Consider the following 21,445-nt stretch of genomic DNA (forward strand, 5'->3'; position numbering starts at 1 on the left):
CAAGTCTCCCAAATCAGGATTATCACTATAGCAAACAGCTTTATTCCCAAAATGGGATAAAATATTTCAGTTTGGACCATGAGTTCATAACAAGAAAGTCATTTTGGGTTTCCCATAGACTTGTCTAGGTTATTTCTTTATGATCCCTTTATCAGAGTAGATTTTGCTTACATAGCTAAGGTTAAATTTTAGATACTTATTTCTTTTTTAAATGTTTTTTAAAGATTTTATTTATTTATTTGAGAGAGTGAAAGTGATCACAGAGGGAGAGGGATCACAGAGGCAGAGGGAGAAGCAGACTCACCGCTGAGCGGAGAGCCCGATGTGGGGCTCGATCCCGGGACCCTGAGATCATGACCTGAGCCAAAGGCAGACACTTACCTGACTGAGCCACCCAGGCGCCCCTTTAGATACTGATTTCTAACCATCACTAACAAAATATTCAAAAGTTCTACATATCAAGAAGAGACCATTTATAATTGATGTTTGCCACTAGATTATTTGTCAGACATCCCTAACACCAAAAATCACCCAAATCTTGTATCATTAGGTCATTTTACATTCACTTTAAAGATACAGAAAACTAGCCAGAAAATATTCAGTGGCCATTAAGTTGTTCTATGCAGCTCTACTCTGAAGTGCGTGTTTGGCAATTTTCCAAGTAGTGTTCCAATAGCATAAGGAAGTTAGTGACTATTGGCAGGTATTTTGCTAGTACTTGAAGTGGTCATCAAACATAGAAAGAGATTCTGTTAAACTGGGTTTGAGTATTGTAGCATAAGAAACACTCATCCTTGATCCATAATGAGGAGAAAGAAGTCAATCAATAAAAACAGATTAGAAATGTCAGAGAATTAGTAGATAAGGACATTAGAGCATGCACATAACTATTTTTCATATACTCAAGAAGGTAGAGGTAAGAGTCAGCATTTTAAGTAGATATGAAAGATTTTTAAGTAGATATGAAAGATTTTTCAGACCCAAACTGAATTTCTGAGATAAAAAAATTCAATGTTTGAGATTAAAAAAAATTAAACTGAATGAAATTAATAGCAGATTCTTCCTCTGGAGAACACGGACTAATTTAAAATCTTAAAAGCATCCAGAAGGAAAAAAAATGCATTATATACAGAGAAACAAAGATAAGAATGATGGTAGATTTCTCACCAAAAGCAATGCAAGTGGAACAACATCTTTAAAACATAAAAAGAAGAAAACTGTCAATCTAGAATTCTGTAACAAGGAAAAGTACCTTCTAAAACAAAGTCCTTCAGGAGGAAGGAAAATGATACTAAATGAAAAAAAATGGGTCTACATAAGAAAATAAAAAACACAGAAAATAGTAAACATGTGGACAAATACATAGGGTAATTTAAAGAAAAGCAATTTTTTTTCAGCCCTCTGCTAGTGAGATCTCACTTTTTGTAATATTCCAAAGTCCAAACTTAAGGTTTTCCCCTCTCCATCTCAATATAGGGGTTGGGCAAAAAGAAGTTTGTCTTGAGATGACTGTTTCTCTCATCTGAGATACAGCAACTAGGTCTCCCTGAATTGCCTGAACAGTGAGCCAGCTGATATCATCATCCTCCCCTTCTCTAGCCAAAGAAACTATACCTAAATTTCAATTCCCATGTTACCAGTGGCTTTCTTCCCCCTGGAGATGGGACTTCAACTTCCTCTGGAGTCCCCAAAGTACCTAGCTATTAAGCTGTAAGGTTTCAGTGGGCTTCTAAATCCAGACTTCCTGGTGACCCAGCAGTGTGTCTGCATGCTCAGCAAGAGTGATGCTCTCAAAATTGCCCTGTAAGAAGGCAGAGTGACAGGAAAATGGAGACCCTCCATGTTAACACATATCTATTGTTTCTATTAGATCACCTAGGCGCTGGTGTTACCTCCAGGGGATAAAGAGAACACAGGTACCACATGCCTCTACCCTTCTTACTGGTCCTTGATTGGTAGGCATCCTCTAGTAAAGTCACAGTAAACTGTGTGACATTGTGGAAGTCTTCCCAAGCAAACCCTGATACATGAAGAGTGGTGGTGACCACGATGGGTCTTAACTTGTACCATACCCACCACTTCTTTTACACCCAAGATGATTTACACCAATGACATCAATCACCACTCATTTTAGGTCACCTGTGGCACAAAAAGGAGAGCTTCCTATGTGTTCTAACATCGATCTTTCAAAGTGTCAAGCTGGTAAAGTGTTCTTGACATAGTCTAAGAAATAAAGTCTAAAAAAGCATTTTATGCTATCCTAACATTATCATCATTATAAATTACAGGAATAATCTCATAAGGATAGAATATCCTCAGCCTAACTGTACTGTACTTTCCTAGTGACAGGTTTAAAATGTGTGCATTCCCAGAAGGAAGCATTCCCAGAAGAAAGCCAATCACAGAAATAAAACAATGGGCAGGCTTGCTGAGTCATTGGATGAGCCAAAATAGGGGTTCTTAATTCAATTTCATAGACCTTATAGTTAGTGGAAATTTCTCTCTGATTCTGAAACTAGGTTGACTCTCAAACTTATTTTAAGGTGTTATGAGTTTTCTTCTTTGTTTCTGTGCTTTATAGACAATTTTGTGAGAATACAGGAGATAATATACAAATAGACCTTAAGCTATACACTATTTTATGTTTGTTTGTTTGTTTTAAGTAGGTTCCACACCTAGCATGGAGCCCAACATGAGGCTTGAACTCATGATCCTGAGATCAAGACCTGAGTTGAGATCAAGAATTGGTGGCTTACCAGTGATGGGTATTAAGGAGGGCATGTATTGCATGGAGCACTGGATGTTATACACAAACAATGAATCATGGAACACTACATCAAAAACTAATGATGTCATGTATGGTGACTAACATAACATAATAAAATAAAATAAAATAAAATAAAAAATTGGTGGCTTAACAATTGAGCCACCCAGGCATCCCATTATACGCTATTTTAAATGAGAGGTCTCTGAACTAACTTTGTATGTATGGGTCTTAATTCTCTTCTTTTATCTTGAGTTCCTCCCTAGGATATTCTCAAGGTCCCTCATGTAAATATATTCCTGATGGCTCTGTCTCACCAGTTGTTTATAATGGAGAGTTATGTTAGAGAACTTTAATAACTGCAAAATGAAAATGGATTAGCACTCCCATATTTCCCTGCTGGGAGTGAACAACTGTGTTTTAGTTTTTAGTTTTAATCATGCTCCAAGTCACAGTGATTTGGTCATGGTAGTCAGAGGTTTTAAGGCTGCTACCTAGCGGCATCTTACCAAAAATGAATCTTCTCATTGATTTTTAAGTTAAAGTTGTGAAATTCTCTTATCACAGGATGCTACAGGAGGAATCAATTCTTGACATCACCTGAAGAAAACAAGAAAGTGATGGCAGAGAGTAACAGGTAGACAAGATGAGGTATACATGTGAAAAATGGTGTTTTTCAAGTCATGAATATTAACCAGTCAGCAGACCATGAAGTCAATTAGTTGGTCATAATCAGTATTTTTAAAAATAAAATAGGATAGAATAGGAAGAATAAAGAAATCAACCTACTTTGCATATAGTAAGAGTATGATTGTGTTTGCATGAGCTATGTGTACTGGATCAATCTAATATTTATTTCTTTTGGTGGGTGATTATTAAAAGCCAGTTCCCTAAAATAGGATTCCAGGTTGGTTGCTTGGGTTTTTTTTTTCTGCTTCTACCTTGAACACTGACATAGTTACAAAAATTGGATCATTTTACATATAGTTCTTTAATCTCTAAAAAAATATTTCCTAAAAGACAATTTACATCAACCTAATTTACTATTTTCAGTGGCTGTATATTACTTCCTAGAATGAGTATACCATAATTTAACTGTTCACTTATTTGAGTAGTTTGCTTTTTTTCCAGTTTTGTTATTAACAGTCCTGTCAAAAAAAAAAAATCCTGAAATATACATGCCCTTAACTACTGTGATTCTATTTCTGTGGACTAGATCCCCATAAGTGGGAGTGGTCTTAATAGGGTTTACAAACTGACTTCTGAAGTCATTCTATAACATCTTTATATCTTGTTTTAGACTTGTTTTACTTTTGGCTTTAAGTTTATGAATATTTGCTGAAATTATTTATTACCTTTTCTTCAGAATCTGGGTGTACGGGTGTGCCAGTCTTCATTCTTGACTGCAAACAAAAGAAACCAGTTTGGATAGCAAATGAACAAATATCCAATTGAAAAGTACATCAGTCACTAACATAATTGAGAGAAAGCTGGAATATGAGACTCAGAACAAGGGAAGAATGCATCCAAGTCTCACCATGGGTATAGTTTTATGAGAAGTCATCTGATGCCACAGTAACTACCAGAGTTGGATATTCAACACCGAAGCCTTAAAACTCTTTAACTATGAGTCTATGTCCCTCCCTAAAGATTTCAAAGCCAAAACAGAGAAGCCACTTGGATGAGCCTAGGACCCAAGCCACATCACTAGCTTCTAGGGATCAGTCAAGAGGATTCTATGTCCCATTCAGTTCTCCATAAAGTAAGCGGCTAGTGCCTCCTAACCATTTTCTCATGCCTTTCAAAGGTTTTAGAGTTCACAACTTTCATTACCCAGGATCCATTTATAAACTCCTTTTCATATTTATCATTCCAAAACAAAAATTTTAATGACACAATACAACTTTTCCTGACAACAGTCACAAAAGGGTTCCCCTCCTCCCAAAGCCTCAACTTACTTCATCTTGATTATAATTACCCTCCCTATGGTTTTTTACTATTTTAACTGGATGTTCTACAACCAGTGAGCTAAACTGTAAATTTCACTACAAGTAACTTCCTATAGATTAGAATAGGAAATGGGGCATCTGGATGGCTTAGTCAGTAAAGCACCCACTCTTGATTTTTGGCTCAGGTCATGATATCAGGGTCCTGGGATTGAGCCCCGTGTGGGGCTCCCCACTAGCGGGGAGTCTGCTTGAGATTCTCTCCCTCTGCCCCTCCCCTGCTCACGTGCGTGTTCACATGCTTTCTCTAATAAATAAATTTTTTTTTTAATTAGAATAGGAACCTCCACAGTTCCTCAAAAAATTAAAAATAGAGCTACCCTATGACCCAACAATTGCACTACTGGGTATTTACCCCAAACACAGATGTAGTGAAAAGAAGGGCCATCTGCACCCCAATGTTCATAGCAGCAATGTCCACAATAGCCAAACTGTGGAAAGAGCTGAGATGCCCTTCAACAGACAAATGGATAAAGATGTGGTTCATATATACAATGGAATATTACTCGGCCATCGGAAAGGATGAATACCCACTATTTGCATCAACATGGATGGACCTGGAGGAGATTATGCTAAGTGAAATAAGTCAAGCAGAGAAAGTCATTTATCATATGGTTTCACTTATTTGTGGAACATAAGGAATAGTATGGAGGACATTAGGGGAAGGAAGGGAAAAATGAAGGGGGGGAATCAGAGGGGGAGACAAACCATGAGAGACTCTGGACTCCAAGAAACAAACTGAGGGTTCTAGAGGGGAGAGGGTGGGGGGATGGGTGAGCCCTGTGATGGGTATTAAGGAGGGCATGTATTGCATGGAGCACTGGGTGTTATACGCAAACAATGAATCATGGAACACTACATCAAAAACTAATGATGTAATGTATGGTGACTAACATAACATAATTAAATAAAATTTAAAAAAAATAGAATAGGAAAAAGAACATAACCCCCCTCAAAAAAAATGGAAAACTAGTTCAACTGACTAAAAATATTCACAACACAGTGAAGAGGAAACTATAGGCACAAACTTCAGTCTTCAGTTCTGAAACTGGTGAGAGATGTGGTTGTAACCAGGGTTTATGATTTCCTTCCTCCACTATGCACTATATATTCCTTTGCCTTAAAATAGTACCTCTGCTAATCAAGATTCTTCACTTACTGAGATATCTCAAACTTTGATTACTAAAGGTAGAGAACGTTTATTTATCATCTCTGCTGCGGTAAATACTCCCAGCATCAGAACCTTATGGAACAATTATTTCTCCACCAAGTTACATGTAAGTTGCAAGTCCACTATGGGTTGGCTCCAGGCTGCACATGTGCCCTGTGGCTCTTCAATTCTTGGACCCAGGCTGAAGGAGTGACGCATTCACTCTTCTCTCTCCTCAGCCCACCAAAGCTTCCCTCCCCAGTCTCCAGTTAGGCGTTCACCCTTGTCTCTCAAATGAAATGGTTCTGATTAAGCAGGGACAGGGCTAGGCTCAGGTGAGTGAGGTCCTTACATTGGATATAAAATTTAAGGGACAGCAAAAATTAATTAATCAAGATAAATAATTTTCACACGGGTATTTTAAAAATCTAAATTAATGCAAAAAGTCACAATGAACTTATCAAATGTTTAAATAAAGACAGGCTCAAAAAAAAAAGGGGGGGCTCAATATTGATGTTTCCTTTTGCCTCAGACTCTGATATGACTCGGCACAGTACTGTTACCAATTCTGTCCATATTTAAACTGTTGATATTGTGTTGATTTTGGATTTTTTTTTTTGCATTACTTTGTATTTTTTTAACATCACATTAAGATATCATTTAATTGCATTAAAATACTGAGATTTTTGGCACCCAATGCAAGTACCTCACTTGCCTTACCCTAGTCCTGGCTCTGTTATTAAGATCACCAGTGACATGTATATTGTTAAAACCACTGACTCAATTCTCAGGCCTCATTTCGTTTGTCCTGTGAGCAGCATTTGACATCGATGGCCACCATCTTCCTTAAACACATCCTACACATAGCTTCCAGGACATGACTCTTGCAGATCTGCTCCCAGCTCCCTGTGCACTCCTTCTCAGAGTCCTTTGCTGGTTCCTCCACATAGAGCATTCTCTTCATATTGGAGGGCCCAGGTTTCTATTCTCATAGCTCTTCTCTTCATTTTCTTCACTCACTCCCTAAGTTATCTAATTGAGTTCCATGGCTTTAAAAACAACAACTTTTAATTTAAAAATTCAGTTTACATATGGTCTTAGTCCATTTGGACTGCTATAACAAACTGCCATAGACTTGGTGGTTGATAAAAATAGACATTTATTTCTAACAGTATGAAGGCTAGGAAGTCCAAGATCAGGGTGCCAGCATGGTGGGGTTCTGGTGAAAGCCCTCAACCAGATTGCAGATTGCTGATTTTTTGCTCTGTCCTCACAGGGCTGAAGGGGCTAAGGAGCCCTGTGGGGTCTCTTTTATAAGAGCACTAATCTTATCCATGAGGGTGTCTACCCTCATCACCTAAGCACCTCCCTGAGGCCCCATCTTCTAATCCTATCATGTTAGAGGTTAGGGTTTCAAATTCACACATCCAACTGCCTTGTGGTCTCTTGTTCCCCAGTCTGCTCGCTCTGAGATTCATTCCCTGCCTTCCCCGGTTTCCTTACATTCTGACTTCCAGACCATTTCAGCCAGTGGAAAGCACTGGCAGAAGCTTGGAGGGCAGGAGTAAAATAAAGCCAGATTATCTCTACCCCCTCACTCTGTTTCCTATGGGATCTCAAGCTGCAAATGCTTCTCCTCTGCCTCTTCTCCAGCTGCATCCCCCCCCCCCCCACCAATCCACTGGGATATCCCATCTTGGCTCTATATCCATGATGGCTCCAATTTTTAACTCTTGACATGCTACCTTATTTTGCGGTTCCTCTAGCCCAAAGAGTGGTAGCCATTTTCTGCTGTGGCTAACTTCAGATCGAAAACTTTGATTCTTCTCTTTCTCTTATACCAGAAATTCAATCCATTAACAAAATTATCTAGCTCTACTTTAAAAACATATCCAGAGTGTAATTAGTTCTCACTCTCTCCCACTACTACCAACCTGTTTCAAGACACCATCAGGTCTCTTTTTAATCACCTCAATGTTAGTCTTCTAACTATATCCTCTTTTCGACCTAGTGTATTAATTACATGTTAACCTCAATGATCTTTTAAAAATATAATTCAGATTACATCACACACTTCTGCACAAAATCATCCATCCATTTCTCAATTCACTCAAGGATGGTCTACAATGACCTTTATGATCTGCTGCCTCTGTCCCTACCCCCACCTCACTCACTGTGCCTCTGCTATACTGACTTACAGTCTTTGCATTTCCTCTTCACTATGTTTGGAAACTTCTTCTCCCAAATATTTTCACGTTGTGCTCCCTCTCTTCCATCAGGTCTCTATTGGTATAGTTCAACCTAACCCCCATACTAAGTTACAATGTCCCATTCTCTGACTTCCCCTATTTTCCTTGACTGTATTTTATTTTTCTGCATAGTATTCATCAGAATTTGTTATGTGATGTATTTACATGCTTATGTGTTTAATATCAGTCTCTCCCCTCTATGATGTTAACTCATGAGGAACTTGTTCTTTTTGTTCACTGCTATATTTTTAGCACCTAGAAAGGTGAATGACACAAAATAAGCACTCAATAGCCATTTCTGAATAAATGAATGAGTGAATGACATGAACATGTCATATCATCACATTTAAGATACATGCTTTCTAGTTCCTATCAGTACAATGTAATCAATATAGTGAAACTACGTGCTGATGGAATCTTGGGTCAAATTTTGGAGTTGCAATAATACCTTTTTAAAGTCCTTGTATCTTCTGCTCAGTGGAATAAAAAAAAGAAGAAAAAATCATTTTTCAGATAAATAATTGCATGCCAGGTGTTAGGGTATGTTGATGGGCTCCAGCAAGAAGATCACATTTGAAGCAGCAGCTGTAATTGAAGTAACCACCTGTCATCTTCTAGAACTCATCTATCTTCAGCGCCAGCCATATTGGAAAGAAAAATGAGGATGGGGTAGGAATCAACTGCCCACATCTTTCAAGTATTTGATTGTGGCACTAATCTCTGCTTTTCTTCAGTGAGGCAGTATTGCTTGGGTCAAGATACTATACATCAGCTGACTCTCCATAAGCCCCTATTCTGATTGGTAGTTTACAGTAGCACTGTGAATCTCCAGAAATTAGTGTCCACTCACAGATGGTGTCACCTAATCATAAAAATGGCACAGTTGTGATGACAAGTAAAAACAGGACAATTCAGAGAATCCTAGAAGGAAGATTCACCGCGTGTGTCTGGTTTTCCTCAAAGGTAGTTTAAACTCTCTTCATTCATAGATACTGGGTTATCAGATTGATTCAGCTGATAATCAGGGAAAGGGCTGTACATTTTCTATTAATGTAATTCATCAGGACTCAGCTCAAATCAAGCCGGATATTAGTGGACTGCCAACTATTTTAACCACCCCCCCCCACCTTATACAGGAGGCAGGTAAGCCATTCTGATACTACACTAACTCTGTTGCCCATTTTGTCTGTGGCAGTAAAGGGCTCCTCGCTCACCTCTACTTCCCCAGGATCCAACCATTCCTACGGCAATCAAGGAAATAGTTTCACCTCCAGCATCTCACAGTGTGCCCAACCTACAGAGAACAACCTCTAAAGCCCCTTTCCAAGGTATTGACATTACTCTCACAAATTTATTTTTCAAGGTCTTGGCAAATAAAGTATATCTTGAGTACCACTGGGTTATATTAAATAAATTCACTCCATCATTTCAGTCCCCTGATGTCTTTGAACTTCTCCATTATTCCCAAGGAATTTATGGCACCTTTCTTTCATTAAATATAGGCCACCATTTAGTATAGGCTTCAATCAGCTGACCAAGCAAACAATTAAAACCATTCTCAGAGTAGAAATGAGGGAAGTTGTCTTAGTAAGGAATCTCCCATAGGTTAAGGACTTATGGCATCTTCAGGCCAAAAGAGAACAACTTTTTCAGAAAGGGGAGAAGAGGTTTGCACTAGTTGGCATGAAATGTATACAACAATTGGCACTTTAAGCTTTCCAAGTGCTTCAAAACCTCCTAGATATTGCCATCCTAATACTCAGTTTCCAGACTTTCATGTAAGAGATATGGTGGACCAGAAATTCAACTGATATATTAATTTAGTAACTATTTGGTTCTTGACTAACTCAGCCCTATGGCTGTAAAAAATTAGCAGATCTTGGCAAGGTCATATAACATCCATTCCTTGAGCTAAGAATCTAGGCACTTAAACCTGTCATTCTCCTTCTCTGATCTGTTCAGTACTGTTGAAAGAAGTCACCTCACCTCATAATTCTTGACTTCTTCATACCTCTCATATTCATCTAAGGCAACAGACATTAGATTCCCCAAAGTTGTGACTTCAGAAGGTATTTTATTATAATTGACCACAGGTAAAAATTTAAGTAACTGTTTCACTACTGCATACAATGAATTTCCATACTCCTTTTCCAGAGTCTTAAGATGTTTACTGCCTTCAGCCCCTACTATATAAGATTCTACCTGTTTTCATCCTAGTAACAATTTCTGTATTCTTGGTTGTAAGTAACAGAAACCTACTGTGGGTATTTAAGCAGAAAGGGATTTTCTGCAAAGTACTATATTAGTTATATATTAGTGTACACCAGATTACCCAAGAATTAGCAACTGAAAACAACATAAGGTGCCATTATGAAGAATAACAGGAGAGGTAGCTAATTTACTCGAAGTGTCCAAAAAATTCCCTACACACAGATGACATTTAAGTTAAGACCTGATTTCTTCCTTTTTTTTTTTAATTGATATGGAATAGAGGAACTGAAATGACTTTGGGGGGTAACAGAAAGGCACAGAAATGAAAATCAAGCAAAGAAAGAACAAGTGATTAATGTTAAAAGGCATCACACTTTACCTAGGTCTTTGCTTCCTACTGCTCATTTCAAGATGAAAATTCTCATTACCTAAGTTTACCAAACTTTAAGGAAGTTCACATGTGATTCTTCTGTGTAACTTATTAAGCAATATTAAAATCACTAACAATAATAATTTGTACTCTGCTTTCTTTCAATGATTCCCAAATCTATAATTAGAATTATTTAGGTTTGTGCCAATTTAATTTATTAAAGCCAGTTTAATAATTGCTATAAGAAAACTGATGAAAAGCTATGTTATTTCTGGAAAGGAATTTTTAAAGATATTACTTGCTTTGTTCTTGAGTTTCCTTCATTGAAACAGGAAAAAAAAAAATGGCAAATTTTGTGGGACATGATTTTAAACCTCATGCACTTCAAAAACTGTAATTCTGAAATCTGCCCAAAAAAGTAATGATTGTGTTTAACCTTTTGACGATAAAATTTCTTGCAGGCTCCTTGAAGTTAGCAAATTGTCTTCCACCACACCTTGCACATGGCCAGCACTCAATAAACGCTTATTTAAGGGATCAAATGGATTCCATTTACATGAAACATCCTTTGATTCCTTTCAATCAGTCTCACACAAAGTAAGAAACAATTTTGGTGTGTGAAAAAAGCAAAGGAGTGCATTTTCTGAATGTGAATGCATACAATAGAGGGAAAGTCACATTTGTTATAACCCTGCCATAAAGTGGAGCTGTAATCTCACCGTGCATCTGTTCCATCTGCCATCAATTAGTTTGATGAAAACAGGCTAACAGTGCGGGAGTGATTAGCAGGAAAGATTAAACTCACTTCAGTTTTAATTACAGATCTTTGTCCTTAAAGTTTTATTGGCTTGAAAGCACCCCTACTGTTCCGTTTCTCCTCCACAGTTGATGTACATTTTATTATCTCACTTTGAAATTATTAATGCACTTTATTTGGTACTTATTTCTAATTACAGACTTTATCCACAAATGCTACTGATATGCCCATATGCCAGAATAAGCATAACTAAGACTATTCAAATTTTACCAAAGTACAAATGATCTTTAACAGCAAATGTGGCATCTGTTATATGTAGAGAACTCTGAGGTTTAGGTATTTGTCTCTCCACTAACTTGTTTCATTCATTGCAGATTCCCTCATTTATTCTTTCACTAAATATTACTTTGGCTCCTATTAGGTCCCAGGCACTGATAATAGGTGCTTAGGATACATAAGTGAACAAAAACCCCCAAATCCCTAACTTCACAGAACCTATATTATAGTGACTGGAAATAAACCAATTGTTGTGGGCTGAATTGGGTCCCTCAAAATTCATATGTTGAAGTTCTAATCTCCAGTACCTCAGAATGTAACCATATTCAGAGATAAGGTATTTAAAAAGGCAATTAAGTTAAAATGAGGTCTTCAGGGTGAGTCCTAACCAATGCGACTGATCTCCTTATAAGAGGATATTTAGACGCAGACAAGCACACACAGAGAGAGGACTATGTGTAGACAATGGAGAAGACCACCATCTACAAATACGGAGAGAGGCCTCAGAATGGAATGAACCCTATCAACATCTGATCTCAGATTTCTGGCCTCCGGAACTGTGAGAAAATAAATTTCTTTTGAGACACCCAGTCTGTGGTATTTTGTTATGGCAGCCCTAGCAAACTAATATGCCAACAAACAAACAAGCAAAGAAACATAAAGAAGTAAATTATATATTTTAGAAAGTTTACATGCTATAAAAAAAAATAGATCAATAAAAGGGAACTGTGAAGTAGGGTGACATTCATTTCTATCGCTGAGAAAATCATTATAAAGTGTGAATACTCACCAATTTTTATAAAAAATAAGACCACAGCCAGAAGGATTCTTGATGAGGAGAAAGGAATGTTTTTACAAGACTCTACCAATTATTTTTCTTCTATAATTCTTCCCTTATTAATAGCCATATAGCAAAATATGATCATTTATGGATATGTTTTACAGCATTAAAATTTTCTAATGTGTTTAATATGTCAAGGGTAAGCTAGCCAAGCAACCAGTACTGAACCAGGTTGCCTGATATTTTTAACATATTGTTTGATAACATTTTTTTAAAAGACACATAAATGTCTAGTTTTAAATCTTATATTTTTTATTGTGCTTTGAGTCTAAAACTCAGTACTTTTGAACTTGATATAGCAGAAATTATAGACAAAACAGCTACTTTAAAAACTCAGCAAAGTTTTTTCCTACAACTCTAAAACTACAAGGAAACATTTTCTTATGAGTAGAGACTTTTTAGCTCTGAAAAGTATTACCTTGCTTTGCAGACGTAGTCAAGCAAGCGTAAGTCACAAGATACATTCACTGTTCTTGAGGTTAGACCAGACATTAGTTAAGTAATACAAATGCGTATGTTTCAGCCTTGTAAGTATTCTATTTAATAATGTAGAATTCTTGGGGTCAGTGAGTGATGGGCAGTTCAAAAGGTATGGCTCTAAAGAAAGTATACAGCTCCATCATCCTCTATGGGTTAGCCAAATAAAGTCTCATGACATTACAGCTCTGCATGGAGTTTTCCAGGAGCATGATTTCCAATAAAATAAGACTTCCAAAGATTGGCAAAATGCTTCATGATATCATCAGAGAATGAGGTAAGGAGTGATTCAGTGATTTTGGCCACCACTCACTCCCCTTCTCCCCCACCATGCAGAGATGCAGCCTGCCAATTCCAGAAAAGAGCTGCCCATGGACGTGCCATTGTCAGAATTGCCTCTTTTCACTTAGGCATGGAAACAAAGGAGCATTAGCCCCACCCCTCGCCCCAGGATATCTTTGAATCTGTTCACAAATCAAGCAGAAATTTCATTATACTCAATTTTTATGTTTTCTTATTGGTATAGTTCCGAATAAACCAGTTAAGAAACTTTATTTCTCTGAACATCTAAGTCTTAGAGAATTCATCAAGACAGGAGTTGTGCCTGGCCTTACTTTTTCTCTCTCGTTATTATGACTACAGTTCTATCTATCAGAATATAAAATTCAGACTCAAAGAAAGAAAAGGATACCAGTTGTGCCTAGACAAAGAAATGAGGCCATGTCTTAACTGGCATGGTGAGAAGGTTTTCCAAAACACATTCTGAGCATTTAGGTTTTGAACCTCTCCATTGGCTACTAAGTTAATTCGGGGGGGTGGGGGGAGGGGAATAAGGAGATGGTTTTAGGTGGAAATGCAGCAAAAATATTCATATCAGACTCCCTGGGCAACAATTTTAGCACAATGAACAAATACATAGTAAAGATTATAGGGCAGCCAGTTATTCTCACAGAGGGGGGAAAAAAAACTGTTTCCCGCCTTCTCTTTTACCATAGCTAATCACTAGTTTTTCATGCTTTCAACAGCAGATATTCTGTGCCTTTTCAACTCCTTTCCAAGGCATGTTTATATTACACAGCAATTCTTTCCAGGAAAGCCATTTGTACACTGGTTTATTGATCCTCACAGTCTCTGTGAAAAAGAGAAATGGAATGTAAAAATATTTACATTTTGTGGATCACAAATATTAAGGTCATATAAGGGGTAAAGGTAATACCTGCTTCAAACCCTAGATCCTTATACTCCTCTACTAATATAATTAGTGGAGGGGAGACAACAGGTTAGAGCATTTCTGCCAAAGATGATCCAAACGACAAGGTCAAAAGTGTCAGCTACTGTACCTGCCTGGGACAGCTGCCTCTTTAGGGACAGGAGTGGAACCAGATGCACAGCCAAGAACTCCACACATTTTGACACTTGGTTGCTCTTCAGTCCTGACTGGGTTCATGGCTCCATACACTAGCATCTTTTTGTCGCCCAAGCTCAGCGCTGTCCTAGACCCACGCTTTTCCCACCCCTGCCTCCTACCATCTAGGCAGGGTGGCTTCCATCTTGTATGACTACCAGCTGGAACTGGCTCCCGTAAATAACATCCCTCTCAGTCTGGCACATATCACCACTAACTGGCCACCCAGTTGTTCACAGCAGCTTAGCCTCCACACCACCTCCCCCTGAGAGCCGCTCCAGCTGGGGAATCTCTTTGTAGTGAGCCAGTCCCCACCCCCTTATCCTCAGCTGGTCCCAGCCAGTTGTTGCAGCTAAGCAATCAGGCTCACCTATATCCTGACATAGGCCAAACCCAAGAATACTAGTGGAGTGGGTAGGTTATCTCTCCTTTAAGTGTTCCTAGCCTCTCCCAGGCTAGCCCCAGCCCATTCTTGCTCTGAACTGGGGGCAGATAACTGCTGTTAAAACTTCACTTAGGCATTTAGGCAAATGTCATTAGCACCTTAACATGGGCCTTCTTCCTTCCTTCCCCAAGCCTGCCTTCCCAAGCTTATCTCTATGGAAGAGTGGAGAAGGCACTGGACTTGAAATAGAGATTAGGTTCAATGGGAAGATGAGTAATTAACCTCTAAGAGCCTCTGTTGCTGGCAACACCAAACAAGATCATGCTTATCAGAGAGCTTAGAACAATACACAATACCTAAGAGTTTCTTAGTACAAATTAACTGAACTCAATTGAATTTAGAAAAGCATTTCTAGGCAAAAAGAATAAGGCAATAAGAGCAAAATGGTAGGAGGGGGAGGGGGGTTGTTCTTAAAAGAGCCCACTACTCTGGCTATTCAAAATTAACTAGAAACTTGTGGCTTGCAAATGGAAAAATTAGACTCTCTGATGCCCATTTTTCTCCCAAAAACTTTCCATTTGATTAACTTCAAGGTGTCCAAATAAAGAAGTATTCTTTAAGGGGAACTGTGGAAGACCAAAAAATGACACTCCCCACCCCTAATAAGATATCCATATCAAGTCCCTGGAGCCTGCAAATGTTACTTTATTTGTTTAAAGGTCCTCTTTTGCAGATGTAATCAAGAATCAAGACGAAATCATCTTGGATTATCCAGGGCTGCCCTAAATCCAACGACAGCCCTGCCAATACCGTAATTCCAGACTTCTAGCCTCTGTGACCGTGAGAGAATAAATGTCTGCAGTTTAGACCACCAAATGTGTGGTTGGTTGTTACAGCAGCCCCATGAGAAGAATACAGTGACCTTGACAGAAACTCCTGTATTAGTCAGTTCAAGCCACTATAACAAAAGACCACAGATGGTGGCCTGAACAACAGACATGGCAAGTTGAAGATCAAGGGACCGGCAGATTTGGTTCCTGGTGACATCCCTCTCCTGGCCTGCAGACAACTGCCTTGTCACTGTGTCTTCACAGCTTCATGAGTTCCCTCAGCTCTATTGCTCTTTTCCCCTGCTTTAAGAACAGGTAAGTCCCCCACAGGGGCTCCTTCCTCAATCTGTGGCCCCATATGAAAAGACATATGGAGCAGGGCCACAGCTGCTCCATATATGTAACTTGTTTATAAGCTGGTAGGATTCAGGTATTGTTTTTTTACTATAGCAAAACTGATTAATGTATCAGGGCAACTATCAAGAAACAAAGATAAAAATTGAAGCCAGATTTTTTATTTTTTGTGATATTAATTTGGCACTCCCTGTTTTTATAGCATACGATATTACTTTCAATTAACTTCCATGGATACCTGCATTTCAGTCTGATTTGAGCATAGGCTAAGAATACATTGCTTCCAATAATAATAAGCAGCATTTTTGACTGCCTACTATGTGACAAATATGGTTCTAGGAACTTGTACAAAGATCATATCATTTCTTCCTTACACAGCTCTACAATGAATCATTTTTATCTCCATTGTCTACATAAGGGAATTGATAGTTAAAATGGTTAAGTAGCCTCCTAGGTCACACAACTAACAAGTGATAGAATTAACACTGGACAGGCAGGTTATAAGCAAGGCCTGAAGGAAACTAAAAGGGTGCAACAGACTGGCCAAGCAGAGTATCTAACCCATACACTGACCCTTCTGAGTATTTGCCATAGCTACAATCCCCTTTAAACCAACTATAAACGTTTCCTACACTTGGGTCTCCTTGCTATATTCCACATGACTCTGCTCCCCAACCACTGAGAACTGGATAAAACATGAGCTCCTAACCCCAAATTAGCCACCTTGACCACACTTTTTTGAACCAGGATCTGTGCCTGATTTGAGGATGGTAATCTAAATAGTCTACAAGGTGACCTGGGTTGAGAGGTCTGTTCAATAGGATTATCCTGAGCTGGATGTTGACTCACTGAGCTCTTCTCATTTTCTCTCTTGGAGAGTTGGAATGTGAGATGTTTTAAGGGAAACACAGGCAGAATGATGAAGAGAGGCATGAGAGATTGAAGACTGGGGAGGTTGTTGGTCAAATTCCCATTCGTGAAATAAAAGGCCAAAATTCCACCACTTGCATTTTTTTCTTTTCTCCTCACATGGGGAACATATAAGATGACCAAAGGTTATGCATTTTCATTAAGGAAGCCTCCCAGAAATTATACACATTTCAAGATATAAAACTCACATTCACATAATGCTTTCAAAGTTCACAAACTATGCCTCCTCCCAGTTTATTGTTGCTGTCAGAAAATAGAAAAAGCTACCCATTTAATCAGATCTCAGTAATCTGATATCACTATTACTGAATGTTACCAGTTACCATGGCAAATGCTCAGCATTGTTGCCATAGGAGAAGTAATATAAAAAATAAGAGTATCTCCCTTCTTTGAGGTAGTAACCAACCAGCTGGGCAAATCCCTTTGTATCCATCCCCAAAAGCCAATGAAATGGAGATTCAGTTCTAGTAAGTTGTCTCACCAGTTTTACCATAAAGAAGCAGAAGATTAATATCCATAATACGTATCACTTAGTAGTTTAGGGGTACAGAATGGATATAACAGAAGAATACTCCTTCAACCTCTCTCCATAACTTAGTATCTTAAAAATTCCACCAAAGTAGGCAGAAATCATCCCTAATTTTGGCAAGGCTCTAAACTGGAAGTATGAAGAAGTCTGAGACTGTAAGAAGGGCAGTTGAAGCAGTGACAGTAGATAAGCAGACTAAATTGGCAACACAGTAAGTAGAGAAATTCATAGGGGATGACCACACTAGAACTGCTTTCGAATGACCAACACACAACTAGAGCTAAAGTTTTACCCTAGAAAATTATCTTAGTTTGGGTTCCTCCGGAGCAGACACTAAAAGAAGGATTTGAGTCAAAGTAGTTTATTCGAGAAGTGATCACAAGACACGTGGTAGAAGGAATGAGAAGGGAAGGAAGACTGCCAATATAGGGTATGTTACTGATCAGATTACCTTTGAGGCAAGTCTCTGGAAAAATCAAGCAAGTAACATAAAGAGTTTCAAAACTAAATTTCCACAGTAGTAATTCCTGGTGTATAGTCCCTGACTTTCTCTTTCTAGAACTCCTAACAAGCTTTTACACTGAAATTATATCCTGAATGTCATATGCAACATACTATCTTTCATTCACTCACTCATTCATTCATTCATCCATTTATTAAACAACAACAATACCAATATGGCCACATTTTTAGACATAATTAAAGTTGAACCATTACTCAAGTGGACAATTTTCATTTGCAAATCCTGCAGCATGGTGAACCAGTTCACTAATATTCTTTTCTATCTCTTCTGGTTGTTTTTCCATAGTGATTGACCTTTAGGAGAAAAAGATAAATTTAATACATGACATTATGTGACAAGAGGCAGTACATAGACCTAAAATTTAAGAAATGTTGGGTCTTTTTGCAGCACTTCTTCCTAATAGCTACTAAACTTGGACCAACCAGTTAAGCTTGTTAGGCCTCAATTTTCTCAAACATACAATTACCTGCTCAATTAGAAGATGCCAACAGAGTTATTCTATACTCCTGCGTGCATTAATAAAGGTGATATGGAGTGCTTTAAGATTACTTGAAGAGGTATTCTTCAGAATTTTTCAGCAGACAAGGGACAGACTCACAGGAATGCATTAGAAAGATTAACCTAGAATATCATTTAGACAGTGAGAAAGTCAGGGACTATTACAGTAATCTAAAGTGAAAGAAGGGTCTGACAAGTAGACTGTCAGTAGAAATTAAAAGATAGAAGGGAATGATGTACTTATTAAAAGGAAAATGTTTGCGATGACAAATGAGAGCAAAGGAGCAGAAGTCACGATGTCATTTAGTTTTGGTGTCTGGGAAGATGATAACGCTACTGGCTGAATGCCCAAACATTCACACTGTCAGTGTCCAAATGTCCAGCTTCCAATCCTTCTTGGTCCTGTCAGTATCCAGTAAGTCTTCATCGTGTCAAAACAGAGGACATGCAACATGGATAAACTTCAAAGAGAGAGCTGTCAGATTAAAGAACATCACTTGCCTTCAACTTAATTAGATACATATAGAATGATGTCCAACACATAGGAGGCATTCAGTACTGGTTTAGTGAACTAAGTCCACTTGCAGTCTCCTCTGAAAATCAAACAGGAATGACTGGAGAAGCTCTGTAGAACAATCATGCAGAATAGAATACTCTGCAATACATCGCGTCTATGATCTCCATAAAATCTCCCTTGGCAAACCTGCTTCATCAAAATGTCATTGTCTTTCGCTATCATCAGCAGTTTAAGAGAAAGAAAAATAGCATCTTCCTATTTCCTGAGCTTTAAAACTTTCTGACACATTCTAAATGATTTATTCATAGATAAACTGTAGAGTTAAGGACTAAACTTCAGCTTGAGAGAATGAAAACAGCAGGATCCTTTAAAAACAAAAACATTGCCTTTCAGCAAGAGATGTACCAAACTTTTAACTATTTGGGACAAATTTTTCTCTTTATTAGTGGGAGAGGGAAATTTTCAGTAAGAAAAAATAATAGCTATGCCAAGTTATATTTTTATATTCTTCACCCTAAATGCCAAAGGAAAAAAATACTGCTTTCCATCACCTGAATCTTCAAAACCTAAGCTCCAGATTTTGCCTTAAAAATACCCATTTATGGGGCATTTGGGTGCTGTAGCAGTTGAGCATCCGACTCTTGGTTTTTGCTCAGGTTGTGATCTCAGGGTCATGAGATCGAGCCCTGTGGTGGGCTCTGCATTCAGCATGAAGTCTCTCTCTCCCTCTCCCTCTGCCCTCCCACACCCCCACCCCCATGCTTGTTCACTCTTTCTCTCTCAAATAAATAAATCTTTAAAAAATAAAATAAAATACCCATTTATCCTTTCTTTTGTTGCCTTGCTGTCTACTGAGACTGTAGCACTGATTACAACCATTTATGCACACTTATTCCTAAAAGAAATAATGGAAAAAAGTAGAAGTGTTATTTTACGTTGTTTTTTTCTCAACCAAGTTATCTATCTACCAAAAATTCTGGTATTTGCCACCTCATTAATATTTAATACAATCATTAAATACCTGGACAAAGATATATAATATCATATTTCTCCCCATCTACTTATCCTTACTACCACCCACTTGTCCCAGTACAGACTAAAAATGGAAATTGCTAGCATTATATACAATATACATAATAAATCTGGGGAGTCTCTAAATATTTTGCCATACTCAAAATTTTACTGACCTCAAAAAACCCTTTGGCTGATAAATATGGATGAATATTCAGCAGTCAATGTATCTTCTAAGAACATTAGAAAGTGGTCCTTGTTCATATTTATACTGTCAAAAAGATTCTTGCTTCCTGAAAGCTAGACTAAATCATTAATGTCTTTCCTTTCACCTTGCTTAAATAAACAGAGTTGTCAAAATTGATGGATCCTTCATAATGCTGGTGCTAAAAAGTTTAATGGAATCATTTGAAAATCTCACAAATTTCAGGCTTCCCTTTAAAAGCAAGTTTACTTTTAAGTGTTTCTATCTCCCTCAATAGCTGGGATTTGAATGCTTTTTTTTTTTTTTTTAAGATTTTATTTATTTATTTTACAGAGAGAGAGACACAGCGAGAGAGGGAACAGAAGCAGGAGGAGTGGGAGAGGGAGAAGCAGGCTTCCCATGGAGCAGGAAGCCCGATGCAGGGCTCAATCCCAGGACTCTGGGATCATGACCTGAGCCAAAGGCAGACAGTTAACGACTGAGCCACCCAGGCACCCCTTGAATGCTTTTTTTTTTTTTCAGTTATAACTCACGAATGATTCACATTATTGAAAAATCTTACCTGTAAGAGAAAGAGACAGCACAAGCAAACTGTATTTGTGCAAAAATGGACTCCTGATTAAATAAAAACAGATTTTAAAAAGATATACAGGGCTGGGATTTTGAGAAGGGATCAGTGGGATTATCATGAAGAGTTTATATACAGGACACAGAAGAAGAAGCAAATAAATTGCAGTGATAATTTGTCAAGAGTTCCGGCTATAGATCTTCACCAGATGAAACTTCTCCAGTTACTGGTGGGAATATTTTTGACCCACCAAAAGACTTCCCTGAGTTGAACCACTTTTCTTTTTAATGATTCTAACTGTAGACAGCCCAAGATTGCCATATGAGAATTTGAACATGGCAGTGATTCCAAAACAGTGTAGATCATGTCCGTGTGTCTGGCTGGACTTGCCCTGTGTTGATTCCTTCAGTCTAGTGGAATGTGACTCAAACGGTGTTCTTTTGAAAAGTAAGCCAGCCAACAATTCCAATGTATTGTGAGTGTCAGTGAAGTTATAAGGCCGTTAGGAGTAAATTTGGAGTCTTTAAGCTACAGACTATTTTTCACATTCTCATTTTATGTTTTATTACATAACTGAATTATACATAGC

This window comes from Phoca vitulina, unplaced genomic scaffold (assembly GCF_004348235.1).
Source record: "Phoca vitulina isolate PV1807 unplaced genomic scaffold, GSC_HSeal_1.0 scaffold8, whole genome shotgun sequence".
NCBI classification, from domain to species: Eukaryota; Metazoa; Chordata; class Mammalia; order Carnivora; family Phocidae; genus Phoca; species Phoca vitulina.